The sequence below is a fragment of the Sciurus carolinensis genome, chromosome 1 (genome assembly GCF_902686445.1).
Source record: "Sciurus carolinensis chromosome 1, mSciCar1.2, whole genome shotgun sequence".
NCBI lineage: Eukaryota > Metazoa > Chordata > Mammalia > Rodentia > Sciuridae > Sciurus > Sciurus carolinensis.
The window spans coordinates 97613960-97641207 of NC_062213.1; the positions used below are offsets into that span (position 1 = coordinate 97613960).

Genomic DNA, 27248 nt, shown 5'->3' on the forward strand with positions numbered 1-27248 from the left:
TCTTCCAGCAAGAAGCCACCTAGCTCCTGGGACCCTACTCTGCACCTAATCGCCTGGCTATGCGGCCCCTCCTCTGAGCCGCCACCTGGAGCCCCGTACAATAGCTCCGATACCCAGAGACCCGCCACACACCTCCTCCACCGGACAGCGGCCGGGTTTCCGACGCAGTCACTAGGAGCCCAAGCAATTCACTTCACGTCTCCTCCTCCCGCCAACCGCCCGTAGCCCTAGGCAGTCACTCCAAGTCCAAGTGACCCGCCCTGTTCCTCCTCCTCCTCCTCGGGGTAGCACCCTGGGTGTTCAGGAGCGGTGACTCCGAGACCAAGTGACCCACCACGCTCCTCCTCCAGGCAGGCCACTGGTGTTCAGGAGCGGTCGCTTTGAGTGCAATCAACTCACCACTCGCCTCCTCCTCTGGCAACCGCCTATGGATCTGATGCAGTCACTCCTAGACCAAGCGACCCGCCGCACTTCTCCTCTTCCTCCGGGCAACCCCCCAGTGTTCAGGAGTGGTTGTTCTGAGTCCAAACAGCTCGCCACGCAGCTCCTCCTCTGGCAACTGCCTGTGGCTCTGATGCAGTCACTCCTAGACCAAGTGACCCGCCGTGCTCCTCCTCCAGGCAGGGCACCGGTGTTCAGGAGCGGTTGCTCTGAGTTCAAACAGCTCACCACGCAGCTCCTCCTCTGGCAACCGCCTGTGGCTCTGATGCAGTCACTCCTAGACCAAGCGACCAGCCGCCCTTCTCCTCTTCCTCCGGGCAACCCCCCGGTGTTCAGAAGTGGTCGTTCTGGGTCTAAACAGCTCGTCACGCAGCTCCTCCTCAGGCAGCCGCCCGGAGTCCCAGTGGTTGCTCCGAGTCCAAGCGCTGTGCTGAGCCGCCTCCTCTACGATGATCCCAGTTGTCCGTGTTTACCGCTCCAGCGGGGGGTGGGGCGTCTCGCTGAGCAACTCTACTTCACAAAGTTCCCTGCGTTCCGGGGCTACCGCCCCATCCGGGACGCCTCCCCAATGGGAGAGACTCACCCAGCGACTTTGAGTTGGTCCCAAGTCTCTCACTATCTCCTCTTTTGAATCTTGCGTCCTGGAGCAACGTGAAATGCAGCCGCCCCCTAGTCCGCCATCTTGAAACTCCACCTAAGGATTTTTAAAGAAAGAGTTCCACAGAGTTGTTAAGGCAGAGGGTCCAGACTGAGGGCAGTTGCGGTTTCAGTGTCAGTATAGAGTGGGCTGTGCATGGCAGGAGAAAACATGCCCTGTTGAAGCCTAGGACAGAATTTCAGATCTTCTTCACTGAGGCAATTTTCCTGGGCAAGTGACCAGGTGATGGGGTCAAGGTGCCACCATGTCCAGTCTCAGGAGATTCCTTCTTTTATGAGCCTTAGGTGAGAGGGCTGCATGTGATGAGGTTAATAAACTCCAGTGCCTGGTGTTCCTGACATGATTTAGTATACCCACATGTCCAAGTACTCCTTAATTTAGATTGATAAGTTGTCATGTGTAAATTATTTATCAATTTGTGCCTTATGGTTGTGCCATGATAGTTGTTTGCTTGTACAAACCAGATGTGGACTCACTCTACCTTGGGACTCATACTCAAAATGGAGTATCTCATGGCAAAGCGCTGCTTCACACAATGGAGTAACTCGGGTTCAGGCACAGTCTGAAAACTGCTGTTCTAAACATCATGGAGTAACTCAGAGCAGGGCACAGCCTGCTCGCCACACTTCCCTTCTCTGACATATTCCACATTTTTTCATCATTCCATCTATTTGAAATCACTTTTCAAATAAACCATCCAAATTCTTGCCTCAGCTTCCTCATTTGGGATACCCTAACCTAAGATGGTCTCCTTAACACAGCTTACAAGTCCATTTGTCATCAGACTCCTGCTTCCTTTCTCAATATTAGCCCTTGCATTTCTCAAGTTCCCAAGGTCCGTGGAACTTCTCTTGCTCTTCTCATGCTCCCTCTCCTCTAGGTCTTTTCCCACCCTGTCTTCCTCCTCCTGGAACATTATAGCCTACTCTTCACCTGACTGACTCCTATCCCACCTGAAATACCTGCTTAAATGGCACTTCCTCCAGGAAGCCATCCTAAATTCCCCAGTTCAGGTTTTGTGCTCCTATCTGCTCTCAGGGCATCCTACTCTTCCCCAAATAAAGCGTTTATGTCACTTGGTAAAAATTTTCCTTCATTCTCTGTCTCCACCAGTACTCTAAGTTTTAAGAGTGCAAAGACCATTTCCTTCTTGTTCATTATTACAACTGAACAACTAGCAGCATTCCAGGTACAACGTAAAACTCTATGAACAGGCCAAGTACATATCAGGCGCCAAAATAAGTTTGTGGGAATGAAAAGGAAAGAACTTATCCAGTGCTCAAAACAAGTTACAACATAACTTAGTCAAACTTACAACATAACTTAGTCAAACTGGAAGAATGTAGTCAGAGAAAGAATGTGATCTAAGGCTCCACTTCTTCTAGTCCCCATGTGAGTCTCTCTGGAACGCAGGCCTCCAACTCAAGAAAGCTTGGAAACAGTGCTCAACAAAAAATAATAGAAATCATATACGGACAGCCAGCTTCTCCAGGTTCTCGGAACGGAACTGGCCCGCTAGTGAGAGCCTTTCTGACCAGAGCAGGCTCCGAGTCCCGGAGCCGCTGCAGCGCAGTGTACTCCTGCAACGAACCAGCGGAGAGCCTCGATCTGCAAGCAGCCTCAGGGATCAGGGCAGGACAGCCAGAGACCTCTTCAGGCGGCTCTGCCCACTCCGGCTGCAGGCTCTCTTCACGGGGCGATCCAAGATGGCGGCCTAGAGGGAGATTGCACCCCCGGTCGCTCCAGAACCCAGGAGCTAAGAGGGGGAGGCATTGAGAGACTCGGACTGAAATAGAGCCACGGGTGAGTCTGCCCACTGGGTAAAGCTCAGCCCGGGTGGCAGGCCTAGATAGAGGTGGCTTAGCGGAGCCGGGCAGGGCAGCTAGAGTCTTCCCAAGGTAGCCTTCCACACTCCGGCAGTGGGCTCTTCCCACACGGCCAGCTGCACGGTGCAGGCCCACAGTGAGAGCATTTCCGCACAGAGCCAGTTCCAAACCGTGGAACCAGTAGGGGGCTAGGGGCAGTTTTCTTCGGATGAGCTGCTTTATCAGATTCCTCCAAGACATCAGGCTCCTGAAGGCTGGGAGGTGATACACTGGAAATCTACTGGGACACTATTAGCCAATAGTGGAAAACTGCAATATCTCAGGGTCCCACTGACAACTGACCAATATGAGAAAACAAGGGAAGAAAATGTCCCAAACAAACCTAGATACTACATCAATAAAACCCAATGACAGCACAGCAGAAGAAATGTCAGAAAGGGAGTTCAGAATGTGCGTGATTAAAACGATCAGGGAAGCTAATGAGGAGATGAAAGAGCAAATGCAGGCATTGAAGGAGGAGATGAAAGAGCAAATGCAGGCATTAAATGATCGCACCAATCAACAGTTAAAAGACCAAATACGGGAAGCAAGAGATCATTTCAATAAAGAGTTAGAGATACTGAAAAAAAACCAAACTGAAATCCTTGAAATGAAGGAAACAATAAACCAAGTTAAAAACTCCATAGAAAGCATAACCAATAGGATAGAACACCTGGAAGACAGAACCTCAGACACTGAAGACAAATTATTTAATCTTGAAAGCAAAGTTGGCCAAACAGAAAAGATGGTAAGAAATCATGAACAGAATCTACAAGAATTATGGGATATCATGAAAAGGCCAAATTTAAGAATTATTGGGATTGAGGAAGGCTTAGAGAAACAAACCAAAGGAATGAACAATCTATTCAATGAAATAATAACAGAAAATTTCCCAAATCTGAAGAATGAAATGGAAAACCAAGTACAAGAGGCTTATAGAACTCCAAACATACAAAATTACAACAGACCCACACCAAGGCACATTATTATGAAAATACCTAACATACAAAATAAAGACAGAATTTTAAAGGCCGCGAGAGAAAAGAACCAAATTACATTCAGGGGGAAACCAATAAGAATATCAGCAGATTTTTCAATCCAGACCCTAAAAGCTAGAAGGGCCTGGAACAACATATACCAAGCCCTGAAAGAAAACGGATGCCAACCAAGAATCTTATACCCAGCAAAACTTACCTTCAAATTTGACGATGAAATAAGATCCTTCCATGATAAACAAAAGCTAAAGGAATTTACAAAAAGAAAGCCAGCATTACAGAACATTCTCAGCAAAATATTCCATGAGGAAGAGATGAAAAACAACGATGCAAATCAGCAACAGGAGGCGCTAGCCAAAAGGAATAGCCAAATAAAGGAGAAACCAAATCATGTCAAAAACAAATATGAGTCAATTGACTGGGAATACAAATCATATCACAATAATAACCCTGAATGTTAATGGCCTGAATTCATCAATCAAAAGACACAGACTGGCAGATTGGATTAAAAAGAAAAATCCAACAATATGCTGCCTGCAAGAGACTCATCTCATAGAAAGAGACACCCATAGACTAAAGGTGAAAGGATGGGGAAAAACATACCATGCACACAGACACAGCAAAAAAGCTGGAGTATCCATCCTCATCTCAGATAATGTGGACTTCAAACCAAAACTGGTCAGAAGGGATAAAGAAGGACATTGCATGCTGCTTAAGGGAAGCATAAATCAGCAAGACATAACAATCATAAATATCTATGCCCCGAACTTTGGCTCATCCACGTACGTCAAACAAATCCTTCTCAATTCCAGAAATCAAATAGACCACAACACAATAATACTAGGCGATTTTAACACACCTCTCTCACCACTGGATAGATCGTCCAAACAAAAATTGAATAAAGAAACTATAGATCTCAACAACACAATCAGCAATTTAGACTTAACGGACATATATAGAATATACCATCCAGCAAGGAACGAATACACTTTCTTCTCAGCAGCACATGGATCCTTCTCTAAAATAGACCATATTTTGTGCCACAAAGCTACTGTTAGCAAATACAAGAAGATAGAGATACTACCTTGTACTCTATCAGATCATAATGGATTGAAATTAGAAATAAATGACAGAATAAAAAACAGAAACTTCTCCAATACCTGGAGACTAAATAATACACTGTTATATGATGAATGGATAACAGAAGACATCAGGAGGGAAATAAAAAAATTCTTAGAAGTAAACGAGAACAAAGACACATCATATCAAAATCTCTGGGACACTATGAAAGCAGTACTTAGAGGAAGATTTATTTCATGGGGTGCATTCAAAAAAAGAAGTAGAAATCAACAAATAAACAACTTAACACTACAGCTCAAAGCACTAGAAAAAGAAGAGCAGACCAATACCAAAAGTAGTAGAAGACAGGAAATAGTTAAAATCAGAGCCGAAATCAACGAAATCGAAACAAAAGAAACAATCGGAAAAATTAACAAAATAAATAGTTGGTTCTTTGAAAAAATAAATAAAATTGATAAACCCTTAGCCACACTAACAAAGAGAAAGAGGGAGAAAACTCAAATTACTAAAATTCGGAATGAACAAGGAAACATCACAACAGACACGAGTGAAATACAAAACATAATTAGAAGCTATTTCGAAAATCTATACTCCAACAAAACAGAAAACCTCGAAGACATCAACAAATTTCTAGAGACATATGAATTACCTAAACTGAACGAGGAGGACATACACAACTTAAATAAACCAATTTCAAGCAATGAAATAGAAGAGGTCATCAAAAGCCTACCAACAAAGAAAAGTCCAGGACCAGATGGGTTCTCAGCCGAGTTCTACAAAACCTTTAAAGAAGAGCTCATTCCAATACTCCTCAAACTATTCCATGAAATAGAAGAGGAGGGAACCCTAGCAAACTCGTTCTATGAAGCCAATATCACCCTGATACCTAAACCAGACAGAGACACATCGAGGAAAGAAAATTTCAGACCAATATCCTTAATGAACATCGATGCAAAAATTCTCAACAAAATTTTAGCAAATCACATACAAATATATATTAAAAAGATAGTGCACCACGATCAAGTGGGTTTTATCCCAGGGATGCAAGGTTGGTTCAACATTCGGAAATCAATAAATGTCATTCACCATATCAACAGACTTAAAGTTAAGAATCACATGATTATTTCGATAGATGCAGAAAAAGCATTTGATAAAATACAGCATCCCTTCATGCTCAAAACACTAGAAAAAATTGGGGTAGTGGGAACATTCCTAAACATTATAAAGGCAATCTACGCTAAGCCCATGGCTAATATCATTCTAAATGGTGAAAAACTGAAAGCGTTCCCCCTAAAAACTGGAACAAGGCAGGGATGCCCTCTTTCACCGCTTCTATTCAACATCGTCCTTGAGACTCTAGCCAGAGCAATCAGACAAACCAAAGAAATTAAAGGGATACGAATAGGAAAAGAAGAACTCAAACTATCCCTGTTCGCTGATGACATGATTATATATTTAGAGGAACCTGGAAATTCCACCAGAAAACTTTTAGAACTCATAAGTGAATTCAGTAAAGTAGCAGGTTACAAGATCAATGCTCATAAATCCAATGCATTTTTATACATAAGTGATGAATCTTCAGAAAGAGAAATCAGGAAAACTACCCCATTCACAATAGCATCAAAAAAAATAAAATACTTGGGAATCAATCTCACAAAAGAGGTGAAAGACCTCTACAATGAGAACTACAGAACACTAAAGAAAGAAATTCAAGAAAACCTTAGAAGATGGAAAGATCTCCCATGTTCTTGGATAGGCAGAATTAATATCGTCAAAATGGCTATACTACCTAAAGTGCTATACAGATTCAATGCAATTCCAATTAAAATCCCAATGATGTACCTTGCAGAAATAGAGCAAGCAATTATGAAATTCATCTGGAAGAATAAAAAACCTAGAATAGCTAAAGCAATCCTCAGTAGCAAGAGCGAAGCAGGGGGTATTGCAATACCAGATCTTCAACTCTACTACAAAGCAATAGTAACAAAAACGGCATGGTATTGGTACCAAAATAGACAGGTAGATCAATGGTACAGAATAGAGGACATGGACACAAACCCAAATAAATACAATTTTCTCATACTAGACAAAGGGGCCAAAAATATGCAATGGAGAAAAGATAGCCTCTTCAACAAATGGTGCTGGGAAAACTGGAAAACTATATGCAATAGAATGAAACTAAACCCCTATCTCTCACCCTACACAAAACTCAACTCAAAATGGATCAAGGACCTCGGAATCAGACCAGAGACCCTGCATCTTATAGAAGAAAAAGTAGGTCCAAATCTTCAACTTGTTGGCTTAGGATCAGACTTCCTTAACAGGACTCCCATAGCACAAGAAATAAAAGCAAGAATCAACAACTGGGATAGATTCAAACTAAAAAGCTTTCTCTCAGCAAAGGAAACTATCAGAAATGTGAAGAGAGAGCCTACAGAGTGGGAGAATATCTTTGCCAACCATACCTCAGATAGAGCGCTAACTTCCAGAATCTATAAAGAACTCAAAAAACTCTACACGAAGAATACAAATAATCCAATAAACAAATGGGCTAAGGAAATGAACAGACACTTCACAGAAGAAGATGTACAAGTAATCAACAGATATATGAAAAAATGTTCAACATCCCTAGTAATAAGGGAAATGCAAATCAAAACTACCCTAAAATTTCATCTCACCCCAATTAGAATGGCGATTATCAAGAATACAAGCAACAATAGGTGTTGGCGAGGATGTGGTGAAAAAGGAACACTCATACATTGCTGGTGGGGTTGCAAATTAGTGCAGCCACTCTGGAAAGCAGTGTGGAGATTCCTCAGAAAGCTTGGAATGGAAACACCATTTGACCCAGCTATCCCACTCCTTGGCCTATACCCAAAGGACTTAAAATCAGCATACTACAGAGATACAGCCACATCAATGTTCATTGCTGCTCAATTCACCATAGCCAGATTGTGGAACCAACCTAGATGCCCTTCAGTTGATGAATGGATAAAGAAACTGTGGCATATTTATACAATGGAATATTACTCCGCAATGAAGAATGATAAAATTATGGCATTTGTAGGCAAATGGTCGAAATTGGAGAATATCATGCTAAGTGAGATAAGCCAATCTCAAAAAACTAAAGGACGAATGATCTCGCTGATAAGCGGATGAGGACATATAATGGGGGGTGGGAGGGGCTAGCATTAGGTTTAGGGTTAGGTTTAGAGTTAGGCTAAGGAGAGCGGTAAGAATGAAGGAAAGAAGGACTGTGTAGAGGGAAAAGAGGGGTGGGAGGGGTGGGGGGGGAGGGGAAAAATAAAATAAACATCATTACCCTATGTAAACGTAAAAAAAATTAAAAAATAAAAAATAAATAAAAAAAAAAGAATGAATTAGAGGACAAACAAAAAAAAAAAAAAAAAAAAAAAGAAATCATATACGTTGCCTGGCACAGTGGTACACTCCTATAATCCCAGCATCTTGGGAGGCTGAGGCAGGAGAATTGTGAGTTCAAATCCAGCCTCAGCAACTTAGAGAGGCTCTCAGCAACTCAGCGAGACCCTGTCTCTAAATAAAATGTTAAAAAGGGCTGCAGATGTTACTCAGTGGTTAAGCACCCCTGGGTTCAATCCCCGGTACCAAAAAAAAAAAATTGCACAGGTCTATGGGGAGTGCCATAATAATTCATAATTCCTGATGAACTGATCTCAAGTTCACCTTAATAAATTACCATCAAATTCTCAAAGTCTAATAACAGATTTCTGTAATTTGGCAACAGAAGAGACAGGCTGTGTCAAAGATAGAGTAGGTTAAATGCTGAGTCAAACAGCACAATAAAGTCCAGTCAGATCTGGCAGTTTTCCTTCCAGTGGTGACTTGGTAAGGAGGGAGACAGAAGGAGTTTAAGGGAGCTCACATCTAATAGTTAATCACCTTAACCCTGAAGTAAGCCTGTCCCTTCCATTTACATCCCTCTGTGGAGCAGTGGTGACAGGGCCCCTCCAGGATGTGAGGTCGGGGCTACTCAGCTCCTGGCTGGGCATCTGCTTCCCAACAGTGTGTTGTTTTGTTTTAATATTTTTTAGTTGTAGATGGACACAATACCTTTTATTTTATTTATTTATTTATTTTAATGTGGTGCTGAGGATCGAACCCAGTGCCTCACCCGTGCCAGGCAAGCACTCTACCACTGAGCCACAACCCCAGCCCCTGCTTCCCAACAATTTTTTTCACCATAAAAGGAGAGCATGAAGCCGTGGTGGTCTTCTGGTCTGCCACCCTGCCATAAGTATGATTTCATTTTAGGAAACCAAAGTAAGCTGATAAGAATTAGGATTCCTATTAGTACAGCCAAGAGACCCTAGTCCTGCTGAATGAACACAGTGTCAAAAGTGAACGTTGAGGGATACGTTGGTTAGGTTACTCCTTTCTGCCCGGGGACGCCGTGGAGAAAGCATCATTGACATCTCTGTTCCTGCTGCCGTCATGTCTAAATCAGAGTCCCCTAAAGAGCCCGAACAGCTGCGGAAGCTATTCATCGGAGGGCTGAGCTTTGAAACAACTGATGAGAGTCTGAGAAGCCATTTTGAGCAATGGGGAACACTCATGGACTGTGTGGTAATGAGAGACCCAAACACCAAGCACTCCAGGGGCTTTGGGTTTGTCACTTATGCCACTGTGGAGGAAGTGGATGCAGCCATGAATGCAAGACCTCACAAGATGGATGGAAGAGTTGTGGAACCAAAGAGAGCTGTCTCAAGAGAAGATTCTCAAAGACCAAGGGCCCACTTAACTGTGAAAAAGATCTTTGTAGGTGGCATTAAAGAAAACACTGAAGAACATCATCTACGAGATTATTTTGAACAGTATGGGAAAATTGAAGTTATTGAAATCATGACTGTCAGAGGCAGCGGAAAGAAGAGGGACTTTGCTTTTGTAACTTTTGAGGACCATGACTCTGTGGATAAGATTGTCATTCAGAAATACCATACTGTGAATGGCCACGATTGTAAAGTGAGGAAAAAGCCCTGTCGAAGCAAGAGATGGCTAGTGCTTCATCTAGTCAAAGAGGTCGAAGTGGTTCTGGAACCTTTGGTGGTGGTCACGGAGGTGGTTTTGGTGGAAATGACAATTTTGGTTGTGGAGGAAACTTCAGTGGTCATGGTGGCTTTGGTGGCAGCCGTGGTGGTGGTGGACATGGTGGCAGCGGGGATGGCTACAATGGATTTGGTAATGATGGAAGCAATTTTGGAGGTGGTGGAAGCTACAATGATTTTGGCAATTACAACAATCAGTCATCAAATTTTGGACCCATGAAGGGTAGAAACTTTGGAGGCAGAAGCTCTGGACTTTACGGTGATGGAGGCCAATACTTTGCCAAACCACGAAACCAAGGTGGCTATGGCAGTTCCAGCAGCAGCAGTAGCTATGGCAGTGGCAGAAGGTTCTAATACTGCCAGGAAACAAAGCTTAGCAGGAGAGGAGAGCCAGAGAAGGGACAGGGAAGGTACAGGTTACAACAGATTTGTGAACTCAGCCAAGCACAGTGGTGGCAGGGCCTAGCTGCTACAAAGAAGACATGGTTTAGACAATACTCATGTGTATGGGCAAAAAAAACTCGAGGACTGTATTTGTGACTAATTATATAACAGGTTATTTTAGTTTCTGTTCTGTGGAAAGTGTAAAGCATTCCAACAAAGTGTTTTAATGTAGACTTTTTTTTTTTGCACCCATGCTATTGATTGCTAAATGTAATAGTCTGATCATGACACTGAATAAATGTGTCTTAAAAAAAAAAAAAAAAAGTGAACACTGCCAGCCTCTCTTACAGGAACCATTGTCATATTCTTTGCTACAGTTGATCTCCCTACCTCCAATTTCTTCTTGTTCTACCTTTACCTCTGCTTCCAATTGACCATAGTTTGCTTCTTAGAACAACTGTTCTAAATTCAAACCTGACCCGTTTGAGGTCAACAATGGCTCTCTAGTAACTATAGGAAGTAGTACAAATTCCTCAGCATGGTATTCAAGGCCCACCATGCTCTGGCTTCCACCTACCCCTCCCAACCCATCTCCTGCCACTCCCTCTCCAAGGCCATACTTGCAACAACCTAGAGTTTCCCAAAGCCTCAGGCTACTTTAGGCCTTCCACCTATGCACATGCCAGTACCTCTAGCTGAAATGTCCTCCTGTCCTTCTTCCAGGGAAAACCTCCATTATCCTTCCAGACACAGTTCTCCTTTCTCTGTGAAGCCTTCTTTAAATCCACCCTCCCAACTCTAGTTAACTGTTTCTTCTCTGAGCCATACTTTTCTTTGTATGTACATTGTTTATCACCCAGTCACATTGTGCTATAGCTTCCTGTCTTATCTATTACACCGTGAATTCCTTAAGTCTTAAGGGATCAAGTCTTTTCAGCACTGTGTTTTCAGAATCTGACATGATTATCTAAGATGTACTGGGAGTGTGCTGAATAAATTAATACGTATATATACGTGTGAAGGAATCACAAGCCATACAGAGACTACCTTGAGTGGTGACAGTCTCTTATTGCTCATGGAAGGTGGCAGATGAAGGTAAATTTCCAATCCAAAAATATGCCTCCAGGGCTTTAAATCCCAATGCAACTTGTGACTAGAGAATTCATAACAATTTTGTTCTAATTTCAGATTCAGCTGGAAAGACAAAATGTAATTTCCCATTTCTTCTGATCCTTTTCTATATATTCATAAGTTCAAACCAAACATGAGACAACCAGATGAAACAGCAAGGAGTGAGTTCCTATCCAATGAGAAATCAATACAACAGAGAATTTATGTCTAAACAACTTTCTACGGATGAAGATGGATTCCAGTTTTAATTTTTTAAAAATCTCCTTCTTATAACAAGAACCAGATGAAAAAAAAATAAGTAAGCTGGTTTTAACAAAGAGCTTTTTAGTGGAGGAAATTTGCATATACGCACTCTTTTTTCAATAAAAGTGTCAATGACCACAAGAATGGGATTCTAATTAGAAAAAGCTATACTTCATGTGTGTATATGTCAAAATACACTCTACTGCCATGTATATCTAAAAAGAACAAATTTTTAAAAAATAAGCGTGTCAAAAGTAGAGATCATGAAGTATCACAAGAAAATGATTTTATACAGCCTCTCTAGCCTGTCTGCTAAGCTTAAATCATATATCCTGATTTCAGTGGTTGAGTTTAGAAATATGTCTGTAGTTCCATTCTTCATGGCTCAGTCCTGTTTATTTTATTAATCATGAAGACACTGAGAAATAACATTTATTGAGATGTCATAGATACTAGGTACTATATTAGATGTTTTGTTAGCACTAAACCAACACAAAGTTTGATCCTGTGGGTCTCAAATTATTTGTTCAATTCATAGCCTTGTGGAAAATTTAGAGTACTGAAGAGGAAGAATTGAATACTAAGTACTGGAATGGAGGAATATGGCAGAATTGGGCAGACTCAGTACTCAAAAACCCTACTCAGTTATGATCAAGGCTGTCCCACCCTCCTTGTCCCGTAAGTGCTTCCACCTCCCCTGATGATCCTGCACCTTGAGAGAGGTATCACACAGGAGGAAGTCAATTTCATCTCCTTTTCCACCCCCAAAGTCTCTGAACCAGATCTCAGCATGCCCTGAAAAATCAATTACAGTCAAACTCAGGAAGAGAAGTCTTACAACATAGAAACTGTTAAGACTCTTCTCATTTATATTGAAAAAAAAAACTGAAAAATGCCTACAAAAATGGATATGGATTATACCAGTTAAGGAGGAAAATGAATAATTTTGGATTAGGCTCCACTGATGTGGGTGCACTTCCCAGTTTTTCTGATTCACTATGTAAGCTTTAACGGTCAGAGGAGTTCTAATTCCTTGTTCAGTTAGTTGGCTAAAACCTAGTCTAATGGTGGCCTGTGCTAAATGAGATTGAGACGCCAGAAATTTTTTGTTATAATGTTCAAGAAGAAATCAATTTTTAAGGTAATGAGAATGTTGGGGTTTTATGTATAAGCATCCCATACCTTCCCTTAAAATGCCCTCAAAGAGATCCTTCACCAAGACCTTGAGAAATACATTAATGATGGAAATATCATCATCCTTCAAAAGTACTCTAGTGATCATTCTTTAAGTGAGATATACACGTGGGAGATGTTGAATATGAAATGAACTCCTTGATTTCATTAAGAATACTAGGATCCCAGGGCTGGAGGACAGTGCCACCATAGGCCAGTTAGACATAGCAGGTAGGTGGGCTGGCAAAGTTATCAGAATAATTGGTCCAAGACTATTCAGTGGTGATTTATTCAGGTCCCTAACATCAAACCTATTCTACTCTATTTGTATAAATGAAAACATTCCAGATTTAAAGTACAGATATCTGATTTGAGTCACCATGGTAGAAAGTTCATGCCTCAGAGCCCAATCCCAGACCTCAGTCAATGCCTCTTGAAAAAGAGAAGTTCAAGTACACTTGAGTGGAGACTCTCCTATAACAGACCAAGCATAGAAAAGAGCTGTCTTTCTAGCTCACTCTAGAGCAACCTGCAGTTATTCACTAGGATAATCTTTTTTTTATTATTAAAGCATTATAACTATACATAAGATTTGAGTTCATTTTAACAAAATAATACATGGAGGAATTTGATTTCAATCCCCATCCCTCCCCACTATAGAAGAACCTTTTGAATATATTGACCTTCTACTCTGAGTTAATCCTAACTTTTTTTTTTTTTTTTTTTTTTTTTTTTTTGCGGTACTGGGGAATCAAACCCAGGGCTTTGTGCTTACGAGGCAAGCACTCTACCAACTGAGCTATATCCCCAGCCATTAATCCTAACTTCTGACAACCTAGAATGTTATGGAAACCTACCAGTCAGAGTAGATTCTTGTGGAAGTAATGGACTTTTTCTTTAATAAATATTCATAAAGTCCAGTCATCCTAGAAGATATTTTATCTTCACTTTTGTTTTTTATTTTCTAAAATACACAAATAAATATACAAAATTAAGTATATTACATATAAAAATTATGTTTTTATATAAAGTTAGTGATTATACTGCTTCAACAATTATTTCTTTAAGACTAACCTTATTTCCTCTAGAATCTACCTTCCTCTCTCTTCAGATTATGTTGAAACAAACCTCAGACAGCAATCATTTTTGTCTAAAAATAATTCAGATGCTTTTAAAGGACAAGGAATCTTCTTTTTAAACATAACCACAATACTGTTTTTACACAAACACAAAAATCAATACATTAGTGCAGTTCTGAAAAATAAGCAATTGCTTCTTTCTTAGATACTCAAGCAACAAAGAAAAATGTTCAATGCTTGGTGATTGTATCAATCATATTACAATCAGGAGACAGGAAGCTCATAGTTATTTGAACAGAGGAAGTTTAATGTGAAGAATGATTAACTAGTAACAGGAAATTAACAACAGGATAAAAAAAATTCTGAAGAATAGGAAAAGAGCAGACATAGGGAGAAGCTACTGCATCTAGGCTTGAGGCAAAGTACCTGGAGACAGGAAAGAAAACAAATCAAAATGTCTTTTTCTATTCTTTCACTCAACCACCAGTATGGAATACTTACTGTGTATTCGATGACCTGTGGTCACCAAAATGTGTAAGGATTTCTTCCCATCAGCAACCAATCACTTCTACTGCAGGTTCTCCAGCGACACAGCTGGGGGTCCTCTAATTCAATTCACTCCTGTCACTCTCTTCCTGGAGATGGCACCAGATCCCACAGGATGAGGGCTCCATCCCATGAGACTGCCCCTCATCCCGACTTCAGACACCAGTCACAAGCACAGGGTGTGCTTCTGACCTACCAGCGATCCAGCAGAGTCCCCACCAACCCCTCCTTGGATTCAAATAATTTGCTAGAGCATCTCACAGAACTTAGGGAGACCCTTAACTGATGTTCACTCTTACTAAACAGATGGGCAGGATTTGACCTGATCTATGCAGATTGCTCAACTTTTCTTCATCTCGGTGAGGTTAGGTTTTGTTTTTTAATAGGCACAACATCCAAAGAATGAATAATTCTAACAAGAAAGCAACAACTTATTCAATTTAATTTGAAACCACAACTGCCACTTGAGTCTTCATGCCACTCCATTAACAGGCCTTATACTTGCTACACTGCTGTTTCAACTGAACCTGGATATCAAGAGGAAATAGGGATAACACTGCATAATGAGGCAAGGAAGCCTGTGGCTGGATCTAGCAGATCCTTAGGGCAGCACCTAGGATTGCCAAGGGCTTAGATCCCCCAGCCATGGAGGTTTGGGTCAAGTCATTGTACAAAGAACATCAGCCAGCCAAGATAAAGGCTGAAAGTAAAGGAATGTAGAATCTGAAATGAAGGAGAGAAATCAAAATTTTTTATTTTGGCCTTGTGACCTGATGCAGAAACATGGAATCATCAATATTTTCTTTCTTGCTATATGATGTATTTATATATTTAAACTAATTTTCTCTTTCTTCTTCCTCATTTATATAGGATATTCCAATGACAATGAACTTCATAATTTATTCCATCTATTATAGAGCATGGAGATGGATCACATCAGAACTAAAAGAGGAATAGATACCATCCAGAGATCCTGAATTTGGATATGAACATAATAACTGATAAACTGGTGTATGCCCTGGGAGAAGGCGTGAGAACATTGCCAAATATATGAAGTAAGGTTGCATCAGGTTGTTTGGGAGAATTTTTTTTTTCTTTTGGAAGTATAAATATAGGGAAAAAGAAGTAGGTTGATGTTGGACAACCAAAGGAATAGACTGTAGCGGGCAAAAATTCTTCCTTTCTTCCTTTCCTTCTTTCTCTTTTTATTTCTTCCTTCCTTCCTTTCTTCCAGAGGTGTTGGAATTTGAATTTCCTTCCTTTGTTTAGAAAATGTCCTATGTTAGGCATTTCCGTGGATGGAAAGAGTCCATCTCTCACTATAGAAACTGAAACACTAGATACTTGCTTTCCCAGACTCCTTCACTGCTGGGGAATAGAAGGCTACCTAAGTCCACTACCCACATGCATCTGCTTCCAACACTGCATTAAAAGTGAGTGACCCTGAAAAGGACAGAATGCAGAGAATCTACTGTATTGACAGGCAGGGTAGAGGACAACAACTCCAGGTTTCCAAGAGCACAGGAGCCAGGAAGTATCAACTAGTATCAGAGTCCAGCTATAGGACAGCACTGTCCCCAACAGACTGGCTTTGTAACATACCTTTGCTGCTGTCCTCACAGATGCCTGGCGTACTTTTTCCTGTACATTTTTCTCTCCAGAGATTCTGAGCCATTCAATACCCTGTCCATAAATTACTTTGCTGCTTCAATGTGCAATTAAATGTAGTTGGTTAATATTGTTATAAACTAAGGACTCTGCTTGATATAAGTGGATATTATCTCATTTCCTGGATGTGGAAATTGAGGCTTTAGAGAGGTTAAGTGACCTACAGACTAATTCACAGCTAGGGAGTGGCAGGATTGGGTTTGAATCCAGGCCAGTTTGTCTCCTTTGTCTATGATTTTTCCTTAGCATTCTCCAACATGTAGAACTAAAATGTTTTCCTCCACAAATGAAAACTGCTCAGATTGAAGATGCTGTTAAATTAATGTAGGAAAAAAGTCATGTACAATATTTTAGTGGAAGATTTAGGGGGAAAAAAATCATTTTTTCCAATGTTTCCCAAATTCTGCTTATCAGAATCAACCACTAAAGTGGAAAGCTTTGGAATGCAATTCTCCATCCTCTTCCAAACAAAATCTGCTTCCTCTCTATTCAGGAACATGCCAGGAAAAAAAATGTTCTAAGAAAGGACTAAGAAAAAGTTAAAGGACAGTATCATTTTTCCTCCTTCCATAAAGCAGAGACAATCTTTTGAATAATTAATCAACTAAATGGACAAAACTCTAGGGAAACAGTTCTTGTCTTCTCATTAAACAATTGTAGGAAGTGAACAAATTCCAGTTCGACGAGGCCAGGCCTTTCACATGAACACAGGGTTGGCTAGATGTCTGTTTGCATTAGAGAAGTGATCATTGGACTGTTTGGGTCTTAAACACAACAAGCACCCAATAAACACCTATTGAATGAGTACATTTTTACCATTCCTATATTAAGCGTTCAAAACCTGGGTTCAATCCCCAGCACCACGAAAAAAACAAAAAAATTAAGCTAATGTTCAGTAAATGGAGGATTTGAAAATCAGAAATTATTTTACTCCTTTTATCAGGGTATAGTGTGGAAAGAATTCATTCATTTTGTTAATGCCCCAAATTCCATTCCCCTGATATTGTTAGTGCTGGATGAGCTAGAAGCAAATTAAGCATGACCAGCAGGGTCAGACTTTCTTTCTAAAGGATCTCTAGAAAAGCAGAGAATTCTATGGGAAAGGGATGAAAAGCTCTGACCCAGAAAGAAGGGTGTGTTTGGCCATTGCTTTCAAAGAATTTATGTACTCATAGAATTAGGCAAGCTATTTTCTTATTCCCTGAACTAATAATAAAGGCCTATAATTCTCAGTGTCTGGGATTCCATTCCATGTGCCCCAGGAAACCATTTATATTAGACAAATATTTTCATCTCCTCCAGGACCAGTATTCAGAAGACAAACCTATGATCCTACCTACTCAGCACCACAAGCATCAAATTCAGTTTCTTTTTTTTATGTTAAATCTAATTTATTCATTTTTAACTATAAAAACCAAGATATCACACAAGTGTAGTTAACAGTATTAGCCATCTCTTCCCTGCTGAAGAAAAATCCTAGATGCAATGGATATTACACTTCAAATATTTTATAGAAACCAACACTATATTAATTTCCTGACCACCTAGAAAAACTTGTGGTTTAGTAATTCTAAAGACACCTCTACTCTCCTCTGTTTACCCAATTTAAATTGAACTTTTTCTTAAAGGTTTAAGACACATGAACTAAAAGGTATTTGGATCCATTCTTTTTCTTAAATTTTTCCAGGACAGACCCACCCAATCCAGTCAATCCCATCTGGGCAGTCCTTCATATCTTCCCCCTCACCAGGTGTATGCATGGACAGCAGATAAGAGGGACTCCCTGGACAGTAACAAGATCTTCAATGTTGGAACCCTGGTAGTTCTGTCTTGCTCATACCCAATGTCATGGCTGGCAAGTAGAGGAGAGTGTTGGAGACAAACTTGAACTCCTCAGGTGTTAACCCTAAGACTTCATGCTGTCATCTTGACCTGGCTGGGAAGTCTATGCAGATGCTCCTATGTGCCCTGGATTATAGATTGCCGTTTTCAAGTTCTGTGGTCTAACTTGCAGGATCTTCTGTGCTTTTTTGCATCTCTCTTCTTATAAAGAGTCTGATGGACTCAGTGGTAGAATGCATGACCAATGTGTACGAGACCCTAGGTTTAATATTCAGAACCTTGTGGGTCTCTGTTAGGGACATAACAACACTGCAGACATGGTTTTTACTGGTTTCACCAATGTGAGTTTCTTCAGAGGGGCTTCAGCACATGCACAAATTGTCCTTTCTGTCAGTTTGACTTGGGTCATTGCTGTGGGTCTATAGGAATCCAGAAAGACCAGGTTTTTGTAGTTCTTGAACATCACATCTGTATATAAATTCGCTGCGAGAGTTCAGGCATTCCCATTCCTCTTGAGAGAAATCAATGGCCACATCTCTGAATGTTAATGTTTCCATTTCCTAGTTTTCAAAGTGGTCATGTGGGTTCTCTCTATGGTTTGTTCAGCACCTGTCTAGCACAGAAACCTGGGGCTCCTGAGGATAGGAGAAGAGGCCTAGGAACTAATCAGATGAATCCAAATTCTGTTTATCTTTTATTTATTTATTTTTACTATTCTGAAGATCAGACCCAGAGCCTCCCACGTGCTAGGCAAGTGCTCAGTCACTGAGCTACATCCCCAGCCCTGCTTCTTATATTTAAAAAAAAAAAAATCTTTACCTGGAGGCATAGGGTAGGCAGAATGATACTTACCTCCCCCTAAAATGCCCTCATTCTAATAAGAACCTGTGACTGTTATCTTACATGTCAAGAGACTCTGCAGATGTGATTAATGGCCAATGCTCATAAGACAGGGAGATGATCCTGGATTATCTTGGTAGGCCCAGTTTTATCAGTGTTAGCCAGATTTCCAACAATGTGATAAAATATCTGAGAAAAACAAAAAAGGAAATATTTATTTGGGCTCATGGTTTCAGAGGTTTCCATCCATGATGGACTGGTTCCATTGCTTTGGGCCTGAGGTGAGGGAAAACATCATGGTACAAGGGCATGGCAGAGGAAAGATGTTCACCTCATTGTCAGCTAGGAAACAGGGGGTGGGGGAGTACGCTGAAGACAAGATACAGTCACCAAGTTCATGTGCCCAGGGACCTACTCCCTTCTACTAGGTCCCATCTTCTACAGTTTCTACGACCTCCCAATAGTCCATTGAGCTATGAATCCATCAATGGATTAATTCATTGATGAGATCAGAGCTCCCTGATCCAATCACATTCCAAAAGTCTCACCTCTGAAGGTGGCTACGTTGGGGGACTAAGTCTTTAATACATGAGCCTTTGGAGGACATTCCATATCTAACCATAAATATCACATTAATCCTCAGAAGCAGAGAAAATTTCCTGGCTACATTACAAAGATAAAAGGGAAGAAGGAGAGATGTGAAGGGTGAGAGGGACCAAATGACAGTTGCTGTCTTGGCCATGAGTCAAGAAATATGGATGGCCTCTAAAACAGCCCACACTTGACAGCCAGCAAGGAATCACAAGGATTATAGTTCTACCAGGTAAAGAACTAAATTCTGCTAAAAATGAAAATGGCACAGAAATAGATCCTTCCCTCAGAGACTCCAAAAGACCCTATGGACACCAGAATTTTATCCCAATGAGAATATGTCAGACTTCTGACCTATAGAATGGTAAAATAACCCATGTGTCACTTCATCTGCTAAGTTGTGATTATTTATTATGACAGCAATATAAAACTAATAGATATAAGCTTCCACCTGATAATTAAATTCTCTCCCTGTTCAAGTTCACTTTGGAAACAGGTATTAATTTTTAACTGATATCTACAAACATAAAAGCTGAACATACTAATGGGGTTCCATGTAATGTTTGATGCATGTCTACTTGTGTAATGTTTAAATCAGGTAAAACATATTGATCCCTTTAAACATTAATCTTTTCTTTGAAAACATTCAAAATCCTTTCTTCTAGCTTTTTGAAATGTGCAATTCAACAGTCATTTTAAAGTAGAACCTTTAAAATTAATTAAATACTCTTAAATTTTTTTTCCTGATACTGGGGATTGAATCCAGGGGCACTTTACCACTGAGTTACATCCCCAGTTCTTTTTATTTTTTATTTTGAGACAAGTTCTCATTAAATTGCTGAATCTGACCTCAATATTTTGATCCTCCCTTCTCAGCCTCCAAAGTCTAGTTTTACAGGAGTGTGCCACCTCGCCAAGCAAAATGACCTTCAATATTTTTAAACTAACTTTGTAGGAGAGCCAGGCATGATGGTACACTCCTATAATCCCAGCATCTTAGGAGGTTGAGGTAGGAGGATTGTAAGTTCAAAGCCAGCCTCAGCAACTTAGCAAGGTTCTAAGTAATTTAGTGAGACCCTATCTCAAAAAATAAATAGGGCTGAGGATGTGGTTCAGTGGTGCCCTGTGTTCAATCCCCAGTACCAAAATAAATAAATATATTAATATAAACTGACTTTGTAGATTTAATGTATTTTCTTTTTAATTTTTTTTCTGGCTATAAGACCTTCCATCTGGCTGTTAAGAAACTTTCATGTCATAATGCCAACTCATCACATCCTTCATACCTAATGGAATTATATTGCAAACTTTTACACTTTATTGCATGATCTGGATTGATTGAATTTTGTATTCTTTTCATCTTTTCCTAGCTTGGCGGGGCCATAACTCACAACTTTCTGAATAGCCCCTGATATAGTTTGAATCTGGAGCATACCCCAGAGGCTCATGTGTTAAAGGCTTGGCCCCCAATTCAGCAATATTCAGAGGTGGGACTTTTGGGAAGTGATTGTTGGATCATGAGAGCTCTGATTGCCTCAGTGGATTAATCCATTGATGGGTTCATAACTGAATGAACTGTTTGGAGGTGGGGCCTAGCTGGAGGATGTTGGTTACTGAGGATTATGCCCGGGAAGGTGTTACGGTTTAGACGTGGTATCTCCGAGAAACTCACGTGTGAGACAATGCAAGAAAGTTTGGAGGAGAAATGATTGGGTTATAGCCTTAACCTAATTAGATAATTAAGCCCTGATGGAATTAATTGAGTGGTAGCTGGAGGCAGATGGGTATGGCTAGAAGAAGTGGTTCATTGGGGGCATGGCTATGGGGTATATATTTTGTTTCTGGAGAGTGGAGTCTCTCTCTCTGCTTTCTGATCATTATGTGAGTTGCTTCCCTCCACCACACTATTCCACTATGATGTTCTGCCTCATCTTGAGCCCTGAGGAATGGAGTCAGCCTTTCATGGACTAAGACCTCTGAAACCATAAACCCTCAAATAAACCTTTCCTCCTCTACAATTTGCTGGTCAGATCTTTTAGTCACAACAGCAAAAAAGCTGACTAAAACAGAAGGGAATATCTTGCCCCTGGCCCTTTCCTTATTGTTTTTTGTTTCCTGACCACTGTGAGGTGAGCAACTTTCCTCCTCCATTCACTTATGCCATGATGGACTGCCTCTCTTTAAGCCTAAAAGTCACCAGGCCAAGCAATTATGAACTGAAGCCTCTGAAACTGTGAGCCAAAATAAATCTTTCTTCCTTTAAGTATTTTTTTCTCAGGTATTTTGTCACAGTGATGGAAAGCTGACTAATATGGCCCCCTCTAGTTCTTCTGGTTTTATTTGGCTTCACAAGCACCACACTCTGTGTTAATGACCCCCACTACATGCTAATGACATCCCACACCAATAACTCCTCCCTAGTTTCGGGCCCTCCCTTGGCCTATTCCAATATCCCTACATGGGCCAAAGACCAGTCATGGGACCTGACTTCTGCACTGTTGCTTTTGTCTTTTCTCTTCCCTGAATGTCCTCTCCTTCTTCACTACTCAGCTTTCAAGGGTCACATCAAGTCTCATTTTCCTTGACTGCATAGCCCAGGTGATTTCTCCCTCCTCACATGCATATCGCCCATTGCTGGTACTGTTCTTTAATGGTACCATGTGCATCACATTATTGTTAGCTTTTTTTTCTACTTTTTAAAAAATTTTCTCTCACCTAGATTATAAACTCCCAGTGGGCAAGTATTACCAGTCTTACCAGTTCTTTCATTTATTTACTTTTTCTAGTTGTAGATAGAACACAATATCTTTATTTTTTTTAATTATTTATGTGGTGCTGAGGATCAAACCCAGCGCTTCACAGGTGCTAGGCAAGTGCTGTACCACTGAGCCACAACTCCAGCCCTCTTGCTCCCTGTTAATGTTATCAGCTCCTATTGTTACCAGCTCAGTCTTAGCTTCTTTTGCCCAGTTTCAGATAGAAATCACAAAGAAGCAAGGAATCCAAAGATTCCTTGCTTTTGCTCGAGTATAAGAGAGGCAGCGGATGGGGAAGGGTCCTGGAAAGGCTCTCTAAGGAGTCTAGGAATAAGACTTAGCTAGACAAAAAGGGCAGGCTCGCGCAGGCGCAAAGTCAGCTGTTACACACAATCCCAGGCTTTCTTCACACCTAGCCAATTCTTTGCTTTTGGTACCAGGGTTTGTACCTGACACAGAGATCTGCTTACACACCATGGGTTCATCGGTGCTCCACTGGCAAAAGACTGTGCAGGCCCTCGCTACCGCCACCTGCAGAAGGTCATCTATCAATCAGTGTATGCCATTCTGCTTGTACAGGTTGCAGCAAACTTGGGAGAGGAGCCAACAGCTCCTGGTCATTGGTGAAAACATTTTCTGAAGACAGCTTAAGTCATGGGAGAGAATCTTGGTGGGGGAATTAGGGCCCTGTCTAGTCTGCCTCACAAGGGCCGTGTTTTACCGTGTTTATATTCCTGCTTGTGTCCTAGCAGGTTGCCTTTCTATGGTAACAGTTCAGCAAGACCTAATTAAATGATTGGGTGGTTAACTTTTATTAGCATGTCCTTTTCGAAAGGGCATGTCTAAATTCTGCTCCTGCCCAATATGCTATGGGTAGACAATGCGATTGAGCAATATGAATCCAAACTAACCATCTGAGGTTTATGACATATCCTACCAGAAGGCAGCATGCAACTCCAGCATTTGGCTTGCTTGATGCAGATTTGCTGACTTCAACCTGCTAGTAAATTCCAGAGGAGTCATTTCTAGTACATATTTTCCATCCTGAAATTACGTTGTCTACGACTGTTCAAATATTTCCAGTTGATAAATGTGCTTATTTGAAAACAAAATGCTGAATAATTTCTGCGTGCCTGGTTTATGAACAAGGAATGTATATGAAGAGACAGGGGAATGGAAAAAAAAGACCACAAAAAATAATCCTTCAACTAGGTTTAGTTGTGTCAAAACATTATAGGAAAATGGAACTTATTTTATCAGAAGTAAGTTTGCAGGGTTTTTGTTTGGTTTTGGTACTAGGGATTGAACCCAGGGATACTTAACCACTGAGGCACATCCCCAGCCTTTTGTGTATTTTATTTAGAGACAGGGTGTTGCTGAGTTGCTCAGAACCTCACTAAATTGCTGAGGATGGCTTTGAACTTACCATCTTCCTGCCTCAGCCTCCAAAACTGCTGGAATCGTAGGCATGCACCACCACACCCAGCCAAGTTTGCAGTTTCTTGATGCATGTGAAAGAGCAACATATTTATCTACAGCTCCCTCTACGCAGAAGAAGTATAAAGGAGAAAATGACCACATAACAAATGAACCAAGTAAGCAACAAAATCCTCAGATCTGACCGGGCACAGTGGCACATACCTGTAATCCAGGCAGTTTGGGAGGCTGAGGCAGGAGGATCATGAGTTCAAAGACAGCCTCAGCAATTTAGCGAGGCCCTAAGCAACTCAGAGAGACCCTGCCTCTAAATAAAATATTAAAAGGGCTGGAGATGTGGCTCGGTGGTTAAGTGCTCCTGTGTTTAATCCTCTGTACCAAAACAAACAAACAAAAAAAAAAAAAAACCTAGATCCAAGACGCCTCTGATTTACTGCAGGAACCCCAGCAAGCTCTCAATTCAACTCTTGGTCTGGCGGTTTTAATTGAAAGCAGTTGCACTTTCCCCACCCAGTGGTGAGTATGACTCATCAACTGTCCCCCAGGCCAAATGTTTTACAAAATACTCTGCATCACCATGGCAACAGCCCAGCACTGCCCTCAAATGGGTGTGGTCAACTAAGTACTACTGCTTCAGGGGTGTGGGGGTCGATTTGTGTGACTAGTTATAAATTTGAAACATTACTCATAGAAGAGGCTATTTGACACAGAAGAGCTCTCTCTCACCTAACAGTGCAAGAAGAAAAGAGAAAAGGGAGAGCCCAAATAACAGGATTAGTTCTCGGGAACAGTTACTCTTCAGTGCAGGTCTCTGAGGTGACTATAGTCACTGACAGCACTGAGATGATGGGAAATAAAGATGACAATTATTGAGGTCTTACTATGAGGCACCCTCAGTCCTCACAGCATCAATTATTATTATTCCTGTTATTATTACGGTTGAAGAAAGCGAGTGTCCCAGAGCTTTCAGTTATACACTTGGGGACGCCCCCTCCCCATCCCCACCCCCATGGCTTCATCAGATGACCTCAGGTTAAAGAACAGGAAGGTCCTCACAAGCTCCTGGGTTTATTTGCTTTTTTTTTTTTTTTTTTTTTTTTTGAGAACCATAGTTCAATTATATCAAGGCTTTGGAGACTATAAGAGGATGGGTTTCTAATTGGACAGTTTACTGCTGAGTCAATACAGAAGTCTGTGATGAGACCTGGCTACCAGATGGACGTGCCCTGCTCTCTGAGGCGTGGTGTCATCTCCCTTGTCTGGCCCCATCTAAATCCCTTCTCACACTTGGCAGCGTTCCCCTCTTTCACAGCCATAGGTGTGCCACTTTGGTGGGCATTTTAGCTATCTCTCCCCTCATCACAAAAGGCAGGGGACAAGTTCACTGGCTCTGCAAACAGCACAGAAGATATCCTGCAGGCAGGGGACCATTGAGGCTGGAAGGACAGCCTTGTTCCCGAAGAAATGTGTTCCCTTGCCATTGGCTGCTTGAATTGCAAGAATTCAGGAGGCCTATCAGCTCTAAGTTCAGAGCTGTTAATTGAGGCTCAAGATAAAAAGGATGCAATTTCTACATTAATCTAATGCATGGCTAAAAAAAAGATTTGAGTGAACCTAAATTCAAAAGCAAACCAAGTATTACATTACCCACTTTACGTTTTTGTTGTTGTTGTTGTTTGGTACTAGGGATTGAACCCAGGGGTGCTTAACCACTGAGTCACTTTTCCATTTTTTATTTTGAGACAGGGTCTTATTAGGCTGGCCTTCAACTTGCGATCCTCCTGCCTCAGCCTCTTGAACCACTGGAATTACAGGTATGTACCCTCCATGCCCAACACATTAACCAATTTTTTAGGCACTGAAGTGATTTAAGTATTCTGTCACTGTTGGCTAGCAGTTTTCCTTCTTTTAAGGAGAGAAGATTGATCTGTTTTATTTTTAAATTCTTTTTAAATAGCTTTATTGAGATACAATTCAAATATCATATAATTCATCCATTGAAAGGGTACAATCCAATGACTTTTAGTAGGTTCAGGGTTGTACAACCATCACCACAACCACTTTTAGAGCATTTTCATCACTAAAAGAAGAAATTCCATAACTATTAAGTCATTCCTAATTTTCTCCCCCTACCTGTCTTTTCCCCAGTACCAAACACTTATTTACTTTCTGACTTTGTATATTTGCCTATTCTCAAAATCTTCCCACCCATCTAACTATAATTACATATCCTTTGACAAACATCTCCCATCTCCTCCTCTGTCTTAGACACTCAAGCCTCTGGTAACCACCATTCTACTCTGTCATTTATGAAATCAGCTTTTTTAGATTCCACACACATGAGTGAGATCATGCAGTACTTGTCTTTCTATGCCTGACTTACTTCACTTAGCATAATGTCCTCCATGTTCATTCATTCATGTTACGAACAATAGAATTTTGTTCTTTTATGGCTGAATAGTATTTCTTTGTGTGTATGGACTCCTTTTGCTCCATTTATTCATCTATTGATGGCTAGTAATTCTCTTAGGTATAATTTGTCATTAAAGGTGACATGAAGTTCCTCTGGACTTATAGCAGCATGCCATAAGAGCCACAACTATGCTGTGTCTGTCACATACAAAAACCTTCGGGCCACAATAAGCAAGTGCACCTGGCCTACTCACCATGTTTGACCTGCCTCCGGGAGGTCAGCAAGATGGGGCTGCCAAAAACTCATCATGACAGTGCAGGCCGGCCCCACCTCTGCCATTTATAGCATAGTGACTGGGCAAGTTACTATTTCTCTCTCTCAGTTTCCTTACCTGTAAAAGGGGTGTAATAATAGATCCTACCTCATAGGTTATTGTGAGGATCAAAGAAACTAACCTATATCTAGTGTTTGTAACAGTTCCTGGCACATCCTGCCTCACACTTCAATTTTAGATTGAGAACTTGCCTTTCAGTTGAGTTTACTGAATTTCCACCTGAGATCTCCTCAGCCTGCCCTCTGAATTATGGTATACGGGGAATGTTGGTTTGTTTGCTAACTGGGACACCGCTATATAAAAATCACATTTATCTAATACATTACTATTTTACTCATGTTGGGTTTTTGTAAAGCATTTACAGTCAATGGGGCCTCACCAGAATGTTGGAGCTTTAACAGGGATAAGTCAAACACAATCGCTTTTTAGAAATAATTCTGATCACAGTCCCAACCAGGCACCTAGATCACGTTCAAGAAGGGGAGTCAGATGAATTTCAGACAAAAAATGCAGGAATGGCAAATTCTGTGGACTGAGACCCAAACCCGGTTTTATTATGATCATTATTATTTATTTATTTATTTATTTATTTATTTATTTATTTATACTGGGAATTGAACCCAGAGGCACTTATTCACTGAGCCACATCCCCAACCCTTTTTATTTTTTATTCTGAAACAGGGTCTTG

The 27248-nt window shown here is 41.0% G+C and overlaps 1 pseudogene; it reads left to right on the forward strand.

The window, feature by feature from the left end:
- The first annotated feature begins 9494 nt into the window (after positions 1-9494).
- Positions 9495-10477, forward strand: LOC124960322 (heterogeneous nuclear ribonucleoprotein A1-like; annotated as a pseudogene).
- The last annotated feature ends 16771 nt before the right edge of the window (positions 10478-27248 follow it).